The following is a 16,186-nucleotide window of genomic DNA, read 5'->3' as shown; positions in this document are numbered from 1 at the left end:
TAGGATTTCAACACATGAATTTTGGGGGTACACAATTGAAACCGTATCACTGCATATATCTAAAGTGTATAATTTCATAGGTTTTGACATATATATTCTGTGAAATCATCACAATCAAGATAATGAATATGTTCATCACCCCTGAAAGTTTCCTCTGCCGTTTGGTAATCCCTCTCTCCTTCTTTTCTCCATCCTCAGGCAATCACTAATCTGTTTCTTTTTTATGATTAATTTGTATTTTCTAGAATTTTATATAAACAGAATCAGATGACATGTACTCATTTTTTGGTCTGGCTTTTTCACATAGCATAATTATTTTTTGAGATTTATCCATGTCATTACTTTATCAAGAGTTTATTCCTATTTATTGCTGACAAATATTCCATTGTATGTGCATATCATCATTTACATTAGGGTTGTCTCTAGTTTTTGGCTATTACAAATAAAGATGTTATAAAATTTTATGTACAAGTTTTTGTATGGACATGTCTTTTCATTTCTCTTGGGTAAATAGCTAGGAGTGGAATGGCTGGGTCATATTGTAGGTGTATGTTTAACTTTTTAAGAAACTGCTTAGCTGTTTGACAAACTGTACCATTTTGTATTCTCAGCAGCAGTTTATAAGAATTTCAGTTACTTCACATCCTTGCTAACACTTGACATGGTCAATTTTAAAATTTTAGACCTTGAAAGAAGTGTGCAGTGTTACATTCTTGAGGTTTTAATTTGCATATCCCTAAGACTAATGATGAACATTTTTCATCTGTTTACTTTCATTTGTATACTTTGGTGAAATGTCTGTTCAAATATTTTGCCCACTTAAAAATTTCTTGTATTGAGATGGGCCGGCCCTGCGGCTTGGTGGTTAAGTGCGCGCGCTGCGATGCTGGTGGCCCGGGTTCGGATCCCGGGTGCGCATCGAGGCACCACTTCTCCGTTCATCCTGAGGCCGAGTCCCGCATACAGCAACTAGAAGGATGTGCAGCTACGACATACAACTATCCACTGGGGCTTTGGGGGGAAAAAAATAAAATAAATAAAATCTTTAAAAAAAAAAAATTTCTTGTATTGAGAATTCTTTATATATTCTGTATACAAGTTCTTTATCTTATATGTGGTTGGTGAATATTTTATTTGTGAAATATTGGGGAATATTTTCCAGTTTGTGGTATCTTTGGAGAGCAGAAGTTCTTAATTTTGATGAAGTCCAATTTATCATTTTTTAAATAGATCATACTTTTGGTGGTGTATCTAAGAAAAGTTTGCCTAACCCAAGGCCACAAAATTTTTGTTCTATGCTTTCTTCTAGAAGTTTTATAATTTTAGGTTTTATATTTCATATTAAATTTTGCATATGGTGCAAGATATGGATTGAATTTTTTAAACTAATTTCTTTTTGCATATGACTAACGAATTGTTCCAAGCATCGTTTGTTGAAAATACTATCCATTCTCCACTTAATTGCACTAGCACCTTTGTTGAAAATCATTTGATCATATATGTATGAGTCTATTTCTGTCCACTATTCTGTTCCATAGATCTATTTGTCTGTCTTGATGCCACTGTCTTGACACTGTCTCAATTAGTGTAGTTTTGTAATAAGTATTTAAATCAGCTAGTGCTAAGTCCTCTGACATTATAGTTTTTCTCAAGGTTCTTTTGGTTATTATAGGTCTTTTGTATATTAATATGAATTTTGGAATCAGCTGGTCAATTACTACTAAAATCTTTACTGGAATTTGACTGGGACTGTTTTGAATCCATAGATAAACATGGAGAGAATTGAAATCTTAATATTGAGTGTTCTGATACATGAACATGGTACACCTCTCCGTTTATTAAGGTATTCCTTAATTCTCTCAGGAACATTTTGTAGTTTTTAGTGCACATGTCTTACAAATCTTTTTCAAGATATATCCCTAGGTATTTCATATTTATTAATGCTATTGTAAATGTATTGTTTTTTATTTCAATATCTGATTTTTTTTACTGAGATATAATTGACATGTAACATTATATTATTTTCAGGTGTACAACATAATGATTCCATATAAGTTTGTATTATAAAATGTTCACCACAATAAGACTAGTTAATATCCATCACTACGTATAGTCACAAATTTTTTTCTTGGAATGAGAACTTTTAAGATCTGCTCTCTTAGCAACCTTATAATATACAATACATTATTATTAGCTATAGTCACTGTGCTGTATATTACGTCCCCAACACTTATTTATAACTGGAAGTTTGTACCTTTTGACCACCTTCATCCATTTTGCTCATTTCTCACCCCCAGCTTCTGGCAACTACCAATCTGTTCTCTGTACCTATGAGTTTAGTTTTTTTTTTAGATTCCACATATAAGTCACATCACATAGTGTTTATCTCTCTCTGTCTGACTTATTTCATTTAGCATAATGCCCCAAGGTCCATCCATGTTGTCTCAACTGGCAGGATTTCCTTCTCTTTTACGGCTGAATAATATTCTGTTGTATATATATACACAACATTTTCTTTATCATTTATCCATCAATGAACACTTAGGTTATTTCCATATCTTGGCTATTGTAAACAATGCTGCAATGGACATGGGGGTGCATATATCTTTTTGAGTTAGTAGTTTTTGTTTCCTTCAGATAAATATCCAGAACTAGAATTGCTGGATCATATTATCATTCTATTTTTAATTTTTTGAGGAACCTGTGTACTGTTTTCCACATAGGCTGCACCAATTTGTGTTCCCACCAACAGTACACAAGGGTTTCCTTTTCTCTGCATCCTTGCCAATGCTTATTTCTTGTCTTTTTTATAATAGCCACTCTAACAGGTGTGAGGTGATATCTCATTGTGGTTTTGATTTGCATTTCCCTGATGATTAGTGATGTTGAGCACCTTTACATATACCTGTTGGCCATCTGTATGTCTTCTTTGGAAAATGTCTATTCAGATCCTCTGCCCATTTTTCAATCAGATTGTTTGTCTTTTTGCTATTGAGTTGTATTAGTTCTTAATCTATTTGGGATGTTAACCCCTAATCATATGTATGACTTGCAAATATTTTCTCCCATTCCATAGGTTGCCTTTTTATTTTGTTGATGATTTCCCTTGCTATGCAAAAACTTTTTAGTTTGATATAGCCCACTTGTTTATTTTTGCTTTTGGTGTCAAATCTAAAAAAATCATTGCCAAGACTGATGTCAAGGAGATTACCGCTTATGTTTTCTTCTAGGAGTTTTATGGCTTCAGGTCTTATGTTCAAGTCTTTAATCCATTTTGAGTTGATTTTTGTGTATAGTATAAGACAGTGGTCCAGTTTGATTCTTTTTGTATGTGGCCATCCTGTTTTCCCAACATCGTTTATTGAAGAGACTGTCCTTTTCCCACTGTATATTCTTGGCTCCTTTGTCATATTAATTGACCATCTATGCATGAGTTTATTTCTGGGCTCCCTATTCTGTTCCATTGATCTACCTTTCTGTTTTTATGCCAATACCACACTGTTTTGGTTACTATAGCTTTGTAATATAGTTTGAAATCAGGAAGTGTGATACCCCCAGCTTTATTCTTCTTTCTCAAGATTGTTAGGCTATTCACGGTCTTTTGTGGTTCCATACAAATTTTAGGATGGTTTGTTCTATTTCTGTGAAAAATTCCATTGGAATTTTGATAGGGATTGCATTGAATCTGTAGATTGCTTTGTGTAGTATGGACATTTTTTTATTTTTAAATTTTTTTTGGTGAGGAAGATTGGCCCTAAGCTAACATGTATTTCCAATCTTCCTCTTTGTTGAGGAAGATTGGCCCTGAGCTAACATCTGTGCCTGTCTTCCTCTATTTTGCACACAGGACACCATCACACCACGGCTTGATGAGTGCTGTGTAGGTCCATGCCTGGGATCTGAACCCATGAACCCCGGGCCACCAAAGCTGAGCGTGGCAAACTTAACCACTACACCACTAGACTGGCCCCTAGTATGGACATTTTAACAATATTAATTCTTTCAATCCATGAGCATGGAATATCTTTCCATTTATTTGTGTCTTCTTCCATTTCTTTCATCAGTGTCTTATAGTTTTTAGTGTACAGATCTTTTACCTCCTTGATAAATTATTCCTAGGTACTTTATTCCTTTTGATACAATTGTAAATCGAATTGTTTCTTAATTTCTCTTTTTGTTAGTTTATTATTAGTGTACAGAAATGCAACTGATTTTTGTATATTGATTTTGTATCCTGCAAGTTTATTGAATTCATTTATTAGTTCTAACAGTTTTTTGGTGGACTCCTTAGGGTGTTCTATATATAATATCATGCCATCTGCAAATAGTGACAGTTTTACTTCTTCCTTTCCAATTTGGAAGGCTTTTATTTTTTTTCTTGCCTAATTGCTCTGGCTAGGACTTCCAATAATATTTGAGTAAAAGTGGTGAGAGTGGGCATACTTGTCTTATTCCTGATGTTAGAGGAAAAGTTTTCAGCTTTTCTCCACTGAGTGTGATGTTAACTGTGGGCTTGTCATCTATGGCCTTTATTATGTTGAGGTATGTTCCCTCTTTATTTACTTTGTTTGGAATTTTTTTTAATCATAAATGGATGTTTAATTTTGTTGAATGCTTTTTCTGCGTCTATTGAGATGATTATATGATTTTTATCCTTCATTTTATTAATGGGGTGTATCACACTGATTGATTTGCAGATGTTGAAACATCCTTGCATCCTTGGAATAAATTTCACTTCATCAAGGTGTATAATCATTTTACTGTATTGTTTATTTTGGTTTTCTAATATTTTGTTCAGAATTTTTGCATCTGTATTCATCAGGGATATTCTGTAATTTTCTTATCTCATAGTGTCCTCATCTGGTTTTCATATCAGGATAATGCTGGCCTTGTAAAATGAGTTTGAAAGTATTCCCTCCTCTTCTGTTTTTTGGAAGAGTTTGAGAAGGATTGGTATTAATTCTTCTTTAAATATTTGGTAGAATTCCCCTGTGGGGGGCTGGCCCCATGGCTTGGCAGTTAAGTGCATGTGCTCCGCTACTGGCAGCCCAGGTTCAGATCCTGGGCGCACACTGACGCACCGCTTGTCGGGCCATGCTGAAGTGGCATCCCACATACAGCAACTAGAAGGATGTGCAACTACGACATACAACTATCTACTGGGGCTTTGGGGAGAAAAAGGGGGAAAAAAGGAGGAGGATTGGCAACAGATGTTAGCTCAGGGCCGGTCTTCTTCAGCAAAAAAGAGGAGGATTGTCATGGATGTTAGCTCAGGGCTGATCTTCCTCACAAAAAAAAAAAAAAGAAGAATTCACCTGTGAAGCCATCTGGTCCTGGGCTTTTGTTTGCTGGGACATTTTTGGTTACTGATTCAATCTCCTTACTAGTAATCATTCTGTTCAGATTTTCTATTTCTTCATGATTTAGTCTCACTAGGTTGTATGTTTCTAGAAATTTATCCATTTCTTCTAGGATGTCTAAATTTTCGGCCTATAATTGTTCATAGTCTCTCATGATCTTTTGTATTTCTGTGGTATCAGTTGTAATGTCTCCTCTTTCATTTCTGATTTTATTTGTTTGAGTCTTCTCTCTTTTTTTCTTTGTGAGCCTAGCTAAGAGTTTTTTAATCTTGTTTATCTTTTCAAAGAATCAGCTCTCAGTTTTATTGATCTTTTCTATTATGTTTTTAGTCTCTATTTTATTTATTTCTGCTCTGATCTTTGTTATTTACTTCCTTCTACTAACATTGGGCTTAGTTTGTTCTTCTTTTACTTGTTCCTTGAGGTATAAATTTAGGTTGTTTATTTGAGATCTTTCTTGTTACTTTATATAGGCATTTATCGCTCTGAACTTCCCTCTTAGAACTCTTGCTGTATCCCGTAAGTTTTGATATGTTGTATTTCCCGTTCCCTTTTCTCAAGATGTTTTTTGATTTCTTTTTAGTTTTCTTCTTCAACAAATTTATTGTTCAGTAGCATGTTGTTTAATCTCCACATATTTTTGAATTTTCCAGTTTTCTTCTTGTAATTGACTTCTACTTTCATACCATTGTGGTTGGAAAAAATGCTTCATACGATTTCAATATTCTTAAATTTTTTAAGACTTGTTTTGTTGCCTAACATATGATCTAACCTGAAGAATGTTCTATGTGTGTTTGAGAAGAATATGTGTTCTGTTGCTTTTGGATGGAATGTTCTGTATACATCTGTTAAGTCCATCTGGTCTAATGTGTCATTTAACACCAATGTTTCCTTATTGATTTTCAGTCTGGATGATCTATGTGTTGATGAAAGTAAGTAAGGTATTAAAGTCCCCTACTATTACTGTATTGCTGTCTATTTCTCCATTTAGGTCTGTTAATATTTGCTTTATATATTTAGGTGCTCCTATGTTGGCTGCATAAACATATACAAATGTTATATCCTCTTCTTGGGTTGACCCTTTTTTTTAAAAAAAATTTTTATTTATTTATTTTTCCCCCAAAGCCCCAGTAGATAGTTGTATGTCATAGCTGCACATCCGTCTAGTTGCTGTATGTGGGACGTGGCCTCAGCGTGGCCAGAGAAGCAGTGCATCGGTGCGCGCCCGGGATCCGAACCTGGGCCGCCAGTAGCGGAGTGCACGCACTCAACTGCTAAGCCACGGGGCCGGCCCTGGATTGACCCCTTTATCATTATATAATGACCTTTTTTTTTTTGTGAGGAGGACCAGCCCTGAGCTAACATCCAATGCCAATCCTCCTCTTTTTTGCTGAGGAAGACTGGCCCTGGGCTAACATCCATGCCCATCTTCCTCTACTTTATATGGGATGCCACCACAGCATGGCTTAACAAGCAGTGCATCGGTGCACGCCCGGGATCCGAACCGGTGAAGCCTGGGCTGCTGCAGCAGAGCCTGCGCACTTACCTGCTTGTGCCACTGGGCTGGCCCCTAATGACCTTTTTTTGTTTCTTATTATAGACTTTGTCTTAAAATCTATTTTGTCTGATATAAGTATAGCTACCTTATCTTTCCTTTGTATTCCTCTTGTACAGAATATCTTTTTCCACCCCTTCACTTTCAGTCTGTGTGTGTCCTTTCATCTGAAGTGACTCTCTTGTAGGCAGCACAAGATGGGTCTTGTTTTTATTTTTATCCATTCAATCACACTATTTCTTTTGATTAGAGAATTTAGACCATTTACATTTAAACTAATTATTGATAGGTACATACTTATAGCCATTTTGTTAATTTTTTTCCAGCTGTTTTGTAATTTCTTTGTTCCTTTCTTCTCTTTTTCTCTTCCTTTGTGATCTGATGATTTTCTGTAGTGGTATGCTTAGATTCTTTTCTCTTTATCTTTTGTGTATCTGCTACAGGTTTTTCCTTTGTGGTTACCATGAGGCTTACATAAAATGACTTATATTTATAACAGTCTATTTTAAGTTGATAGCATCTTAAGTTCAAATGCATTTGAAAGGTCTACATTTTTACTCCCTCCCCCCATGGTTTGTTTGTCATGATTTGCATCTTTTTATCTTGTTTATTCATTAACAAATTACTGTAGTTATAGTTATTTTTCCTGCTTTTATCTTTTGTCCTTCAAACCAGCTTTATAAGTGATTAACCCACCATCTTTACAACATTAGATTATTCTGAATTTTACCATATATTTACCTTTACCAATGAGATATATACTTTTGTATGTTTTTCTATTACTAATTAGTGTCCTTTTCATTTCAGCTTAGAGAAGTCCCATTAACATTTCTTGTAAGGCTGCTCTAGTGTTGATCAACTCCTTTAACTTTTGCTTGTCTGGAAAATTCCTTATTTCTCTTTCAATTCTGAAGGATGACTTTGCTGGGTAGAGTATTCTTGGTTGGCAGTTTTTTCTTTCAGGGCTTTGCATATGCCATGCCACTCTCTTCTGGCCTACAAATATTATGCTGAAAAATCTGAGAGTCTTATGAGAGTTCCCTTGTACATAATAAGTTGTTTTTCTCTTGCTGCTTTTAAGATTCTCTCCTTGTCTTTAACTTTTGACAATTTAATTATAATGTGTCTTGGTGTGGGTCTCGTTGAGTTCATCTTTAGGAACTCTCTGTGCTTTCTTCATCTGGATAGCTGTTTCCTTCCCCAGGTAAGGAAAATTTTTAGTCATTTTTTCTTCAAATAATTTTCTGCCACCTTCTCTCTCTCTCGTCCTTCTAGGAATCCTATAACGTGAATGTTGGTCCACTTGATGTTGTCCCATAAGTCCCTTAAGCTGTCTTCACTCTTTTTCATTCCTTTTTCCTTTTTGTTTCTTTGATTAGATGAATTCCACTGCCCTGTCTTTGAGTTAACTGATCCTTTCTTCTGCTCCATCTAGTCAGCCATTGAACCCCTCTAATGTATTTTTTTTCAGTTCAGTTATTGTATCCTTCAGCTCTGTGACTTCTAATTGGTGCTTTCTTATATTTTCTATCTCTTTGTATAAATTATCCCTTTGTTCATTCATTGTTCTGATCTCAGGGAACATCTTTATGACCATTATTTTGAACTCTTCATCAGGTAAATCACTTTCTCTATTTCATTATGGTCTTTTTCTGATGTTGTATGTTGTTTTTTTGTTTGGAACATATTCCCCTCTTTCTTCATTTTCATTGACTCTCTTTGTTGGTTTCTATGCTTAGATAAAACAGCCACTTTTCCCAGTCTTGAAGGAGTGGCCTCATATAGAAGATAAATCTTGTTGTTTGACTCTGCCATAGCTCTTGCTTGTCTCTCAAACCTTTGTGATTTCCCAAGCAGCCTACATTATTCTTAGTTGCTTCCAGTAGTTGAGAGTGTGCCAAGACTTGTCAGTGTACCACAGGGGAGGCCATGAGTCAGTACCTAGATTCAGGCTGATTGGAAGCCAGACTCTTAGGCAGAAGCTTTTAAAATATGCAAATACAATATCTGTTTTTTTAATTTTGATATCTATGTATAGAAATACAATTGGTTTTTGTATATTGATCTTGCTGAACTTATTTATTAATTTATTAGTTCTAGTAGATTTTTTGTAGATTCAATAAGTTTTTCTACATAGATAATTATGTTTTGTGTGTGTGAATAAAAGTTTTACTTCTTCCTTTCCAATCTGGATGCCTTTTTTATTTCTTACCTTATTGCACAATCTAGAACTTCCAGTACGATGTTGAATAGAAGATGTGAGAACAGACTTTCTTGCCTTTTTCCTGATCTTCAGGGGAAAGCACTCTGTCTTTCAATATTAAGTATGATGTTAGCCATAGGTTATTTTGTTGATACCCTTTGTTAAATTAATGAAGTTTTCTTCTATTCCTAGTTGCTGAGAATTTTGTCAGAAATGGATGTTGGATTTTACCAAATGATTTTTTTTTGTGCCTTCACTGAGATGATTGTAAGGTTTTTATTGTTTAGTCTCTTAGTATAGTGAATTACATTGATTGAATGCAAACCAATCTTGCATTCCTGGAATAAACTCTACTTGGTCATAATATTTTACCCTTTTCATAAGTTTGATTTGATTTGCTGAAATTTTGTGAAGAATTTTAGCATCTATGTTCATTTCATGAGGGTTATTGGTCTGTAGGTTTTTTTTCTAGTAATGTCTTTGTTTAGCTTTGGTGTCAGGATAATGCTGGCTTCATAGAATGCACTTGGAAGTACTACTTCTTCTTCACTTTTTTGGAAGAATATAAGTTTGTGTAGAATTGGTAATGCAGTTCTCATCAAATGAGTTGAGAAATGTTCTATTCTCTGCTACTTTCTAGATTTGTGTAAATTTGGTTTTATTTATTTCTTATAATTTTGGTAGAACTTCCCCAGTGAAGTCATTTGGGCCTGGAATAGTATTTGTGGGCATGTTTTTAACCACAAATTCAATTTCTTTAATAGATACAGGGCTATTCATGTTATCTATTTCTTCTTGAGTTACCTTTGGTAGTTTGTGTCTTTCACAGAATCTATTTTATCTAAATTGTTGATTTTTTGACATAAAGTTCTTCATAATACTCGCTTTTCATTATTTTAATATCTACAATTTTATTTATTTATTTATTTATTTATTTATTTATTTATTTATTTATTTTCCCCCCAAAGCCCCAGTAGATAGTTGTATGTCATAGTTGCACATCCTTCTAGTTGCTGTATGTGGGACACGGCCTCAGCATGGCCAGAGAGGCAGTGCGTCGGTGCACGCCCGGGATCCGAACCCGGGCCGCCAGCAGCGGAGCGAGCACACTTAACCGCTAAGCCACAGGGCCGGCACTATTTTAATATCTATAGAATGTGTAGCAATGTCACCTCTCTCATTCCTAATCTTAGTAATATGTGTCTTATCTTTTTCCTTATCAGTCTGGATAGAGGCTTATTGATCTTCCCAAAGAACTAACATTTGGTTTCACTGATTTTTTCCTATTGTTTTCTTGTTTTTTATTTTATTGATTTCTTCTTTGACCTTCATTATTTCCTTTCCTTCCTTATTTTGAGTTTACTTTGCTCTTTTTATAGTTTCTTAAGGTGGAAGCTGAAATCATTGATTTGAGACCATTGTTCTCTTCTAAGGCATTCTCTTCCCAGGCATTTAGTGGTATAAATTTCCCTTTAAGTATTGCTTTAGTTCCTATCCCAAATTTTTATGTTATGTTTTAATTTTCATTTAATTGAAAATACTTTTTAATTTTCCCTTTGAATTCCTTTTCAATCCATGGGTTATCTAGAGTGTGTTACTTAGTTTCTAAATATTTGAAGTATTCCTGATAACTTTTTATTATTGATTTCTAATTTAATTCCATTTTGATCCAAGATCATACTTTGTATGACTTGAATCCTTTTATAAAAGAATGTGTATTATATTGTTTTGGGGTAGAATGTTCTATAAATGTCAGTTATGAAATGTTGTTGGATAGTGTTGTTTAAATCTTCTCTGTCTTTAATGATTTTCTATATACTTGTCTATCAAATATTGAGAGAGGGGCATTGAAATTTCCAACTATAATAGTGGATTTGTCAATTTCTTTTTTTTTTTTAATTTTATTTATTTATTTTTCCCCCAAAGCCCCAGTAGATAGTTGTATGTCATAGTTGCACATCCTTCTAGTTGCTGTATGTGGGACGCAGCCTCAGCGTGGCCGGAGAAGCAGTGCGTCGGTGCACGCCCGGGATCCGAACCCGGGCTGCCAGCAGCGGAGCACGCGCACTTAACCGCTAAGCCACGGGGCCGGCCCCTTACTTTTAAGTTTTAATCTATTCCAAATTAATTTTTGTGAGTGGTATAATATAGAGATCTACTTTCATTTCTTTGTATGTGGCTATCTCGTTTTCCCAACACCATTTATTGAAGAGACTATCCCTTCCCTGAAGGGTCCTTGGTACCCTTGTCAAAGCTTAGTTGACCGTATATGTGTGGGTTTATTTCTGGGCTTTCTGTTCGGTTCCACTGGTCTATGTGCCTGTTTTTATGCCAGTACCATATTGTTTTGATTACTATATTTTTGTAATATAGTTTGAAATCAGGAAGCGTGATGCATCTAGCTTTGTTCTTCTTTCTCAAGACTGCTTTAGCTACTCAGGTCTTTGGTGGTTCCATGAAATTTTAATAGAGATTGCATTGAATCTGTAGATTGCTTTGGGTAGTGTGAACACTTTAACAGTATTATTTCTTCCAATTCATGAACATGGGATATGTTTCCTTTTATTTGTGACTTCCTCAATTTCTTTAATCAACGTCATATAGTTTTCAGTGTATAGGTCTTTCACCTCCTTGGTTAAATTTATTCCTAAGTATTTTATTGTTTTTGATGCTACTTTAAATGGTATTATTTAATTTCTCTTTCAGATAGTTCATTGTTAGTGTATAGAAACACAACTGACTTTTATATGTTGATTTGTGTCATACAACAACTTTACTAAATTCTGCAACTTTGCTAAATTCATTTATTAGTTCTAACAGTTTTTTGGTGGAGTCTTTAGTGTTTTCTATATATAAGATCATAAGATCATCCACAAACAGAGATAATTTTCCTTCTTCTTTTACAATTTGGATGCCTTCATTTCTTTCTCTTGCCTAATTGCTCTGACTAGGACTTCCAGTACCATGTTGAATTGAAGTGGTAATAGTGGGCATCCAGGTCTTATTCCTGATCTTAGACGAAAGGCTTTTAACTTTTCACCATTGAGTATGATGTTAGCTGTGGGCTTGTTGTATGTGGCCTTTATTATGTTGAGGTACATTCCTTCTATACCTAATTTGTTGAGAATTTGTATAATGAAATGTTGTTGAATTTTATTTAATGCTCTTTCTGCCATTATTGAGATGATCATATAATTTTTATCCTTCATTTTGTTAATGTGGCGTATCACATTGATTGATTTGTGGATGTTGAACTATCCTTGCACCCCAGGGATAAATCCCATTTGGTCATGGTGTATGATCCTTTTAATGTGCTCTTGAGTTTGGTTTGCTAGTATTTTGTTGATGATTTTTGCATCTATGTTCATCAAGGATATTCTCCTGTAATTTTCTTCTCTTATAGTGTCCTTAGCTTAGGTTGGTTTGGCTTCATTATCAGGGTAATGTTGGCCTCATAAAATGAATTTGGAAGTGTCCTTTCCTCTTCAATTATTTGGGAAGGGTTTGAGAGGGATTGGTATTAATTCTTCTTTAAATATTTCGTAGAATTCACCAGTGAAGCTATCTGATCCTGGGCTTTTATTGTTGGGATATTTTTGATTACTGATTCAATCTCCTTAATTGTTATTGATCTGTTCAGATTTTCTATTACTACATGAGTCAATGTTGGTAGCTTGTATGTTTTTAGGATCTTATCAATTTCTTCTAGGTTATCTAATTTGTTGGTGTTTGTTTGTAGTAGTCTCTTATGATCCTTTGTATTTCTGTTGTCAGTTGTAATGTCTCCTCTTTCATTTCTGATTTTATTTCGGTCATCTCTCTTTTTTTCTAGACTAGCTAAGAGTTTGTCAATTTTGTTTATGTTTCAAAAAATCAACTCTTAGTTTCATTGATTTCTATTGTCTTTCTAGTCTCTATTTCATATATTTATGCTCTAATCTTTATTATTTTCTTCCTTCTGCTAACTTTGGGCTTAGTTTGTTCATCTTTTTCTATTTCCTTAAGATATAATTGTAGGTGTCTATTTGATATCTTTCTTTTTTCTTAATGTAGGCATTTGTCACTATAAATTTTCCTCTTAGAACTGTTTTGCTATATCCCAGAAGTTTTGTTATGCTGTGTTTCTATTTTCATTTGTTTAAAGATAGCTTTTCATTTCTTCTTTGACCCATTGGTAGTTCAGCAGTATGTTATTTAATTTCACATACTTGTGAATTTTCCAGTTTTCCTCCTATTATTGATTTCTAGTTTCATACCATTGTTTTCGGAAAAAATTCTTCATATGATTTTAATCTTCTTGAATTAATTAAGACTTGTTTGTGACGTAACATATGATCTACTCTGGAGAATGTTCCACACGTGCTTGAGAAGAATGTGTATTCTGCTGCTTTTGGATGGAATGTTGTGTATATTTCTGTTAGTCTGTGCAGCCTAAAGCGTAGTTCAAGTCCATTATTTCCATAATGATTTTTCTGTCTAGATGATCTAACCATTGTTGAAAGTAGGGTATTTAAGTCCCCTATTATTATTGGCATTGCTATTTATTTCTGCCTTCAGTTCTGTTAATTATTGTTTAGATATATTTAGGTGCTTCGATATTGGATGTGGATATCTTTACAATTGTTATATCCTCTTGTTGAATTGACCCTTTTATCATTATATAATGACCTTTTTTGTCTCTTGTTACAGCTTTTAGTCTACTTTGTCTGGTATAGTTATAGTTACCCTTATCTTCTTTGAGTTTCTATATACGTGGAATATCTTTTTCCACCCTTTTGCTTTTGGCCTATGAGTGCCCTTAAGTCTTAAGTGAATCTCTTGTAGGCAGCATATCATTGGGTCTTGTTTTTTTTATCCATTCAGCCACTCTATGTCTTTTAATTGGAGAATTTAACCATTTACATTTAGAATAATTATTGATATGTAAGGACTTACTATTTTGTTAATTGTTTTCTGATTATTTTGTAGTTGTTTTTTTTCCCTTTCTTCCTCTCTTGACATCTTTCTTTGTGAATTGGTGATTTTTTTGTACTGGTATGCTTTTATTTCCTCTTTATCATTTGTGTTTCTATTATAGGTTTTTCTTTGTGATTACCATGAGGCTTATATAAAACACCTCGTATTTATAACAGTCTATTTTAAGCTGTTAACTTCATTCACATTAAAAGGTTCTACACGTTTACTTTCATCCCCCATTTTATGTTGTTGGTGCCCCAATTTACATCTTTTAATATTATGTATTCATTAACAAAATATTGTAGCTATGGTTATTTTTAACAATTCTGTCTTTTAACTTACATGCTAGAGTTCAATATGATTTACATATTCTTCAGCTCCAGAATTTCTGTTTGGTTCTTTTTTATGATTTTTATCTCTTCATTGAACTTCTCATTTTGTTCATGCATTGTTTTCCTGAGTTCATTGAGTTGTCTGTCTATGTTCCCTTGAATCTCATTGAGCTTCCTTAAAATAATTATTTTGAATTGTTTTTCAGGTAACTCACAAATTTTCATTTCTTTGGGATCAGTTACTGGAAAATTATTGTGTTCCTTTAGTGGTGTCATGTTTTTTTGTGTGTGTGTGAGGAGATCAGCTCTGTGCTAACATCTGCCAATCCTCTTCTTTTTTTGCTGAGGAAGACTGGCCCTGGGCTAACATCCATGCCCATCTTCCTCCACTTTATATGGGACACCACCACAGCATGGCTTGCCAAGCAGTGTGTCAGTGCACACCCGGGATGCGAACCAGCGAACCCTGGGCCGCCACAGCGGAGCACGCGCACTTAACCGCTTGCGTGGTGGTGTCATGTTTTGATGTCCTTTGTCTACTAATGTTATTATTTGTACCATTTCCATGGCAGTTTCAATTAATTAATTTTCTTTTCATTACGAATTGTATTCTCCTGTTTCTTTGCATGCCCAATAATTTTTTTATTGAATGCCACATATTATGGACTATACCTTCTTGGGTGCCAGATATTGTTACATTCCTATAAATACTCTTCAGCTTTGTTCTTTGACTCAGTTATGTTACTTGCAAAAAGTTGATCTTTTGGGTCTTGCTTTTAAGCTTTGTTAGGCAGAATCAGAACAGCATTTAGTCTAAGGCAAATTTTTCCCCACAATTTAAGCAAAATACTTCTAGGTATACTACCTGGTATCCCATGACTTAGGAGATTTTCCACTGTTGCTGGTTGGAAAAAGCACTATGCCTATCCTTGTGTGAGTCCCAGTTCTCTTTAATCCTTTCAGGTATTTCTTTCCTCAGCCTCAACTGGTTTCCTCACATGCATGAGTTTATCACTTCTCAGCTGAATACTCAAAGAAATCCTCTGCAGATCTCCAGAATTCTTTCTCTGTGCAGTTCTCTCCTTTCCAATACTCTTTTCTGTGGACTCTAGGTGCCTTGGGTTTCATGGACTCCCAGGTCCATCTCCTCAATTTGAGGACATTTCTGGTCTCTGCCTTGGTACCCCTCCCTGCACTATAGGCCAAAAACTTTCTCCAGGCAGTAAGCTGTAGTTCTCTTGTTTGTTTTCTATCTCTCTGGGATCATTTTCCTTTGTTTCCTAATGTCCAATGTGTGTAGAACCATTGTTTCATATATTTTGTCCTGTTTATAGTTATTTTAGGTGGGAGAGTAAATCTGGGCCAGAAGTGAAAGTTAAGTCTGCCTGGATTATTTTAACAATATGAGATCATATGCATGAGAGCCTCTTTGAAAAGAAAATCATTACCCAACTCTATGATATTTTTTTTTTTTAAAGAATTTGTAGGGCTTTTGTCTGCTTTCTTTCTTCCTTCCTTCCTTCCTTCCTTCCTTCCTTCCTTCCTTCCTTCCTTCCTTCCTTCCTTCCTTTCTTTTTCCCCCAAAGCCCCAGTAGATAGTTGTATGTCATAGCTGCACATCCTTCTAGTTGCTGTATGTGGGACATGGCCTCAGCATGGCCGGAGAAGCGGTGCATCGGTGCACGTCCGGGATCCGAACCCGGGACGCCAGCAGCGGAGCGCATGCACTTAACCTCCAAGCCACGGGGCCGGCCCAACTCTATGATATTTTTTTATAGTT

The sequence above is a fragment of the Ceratotherium simum genome, chromosome 2 (assembly GCF_057802395.1).
Source record: "Ceratotherium simum simum isolate JZ-2026a chromosome 2, ASM5780239v1, whole genome shotgun sequence".
NCBI lineage: Eukaryota > Metazoa > Chordata > Mammalia > Perissodactyla > Rhinocerotidae > Ceratotherium > Ceratotherium simum.
The sequence above is the reverse complement of the archived record's forward strand: the minus strand, read 5'-3'. Positions refer to the sequence as shown.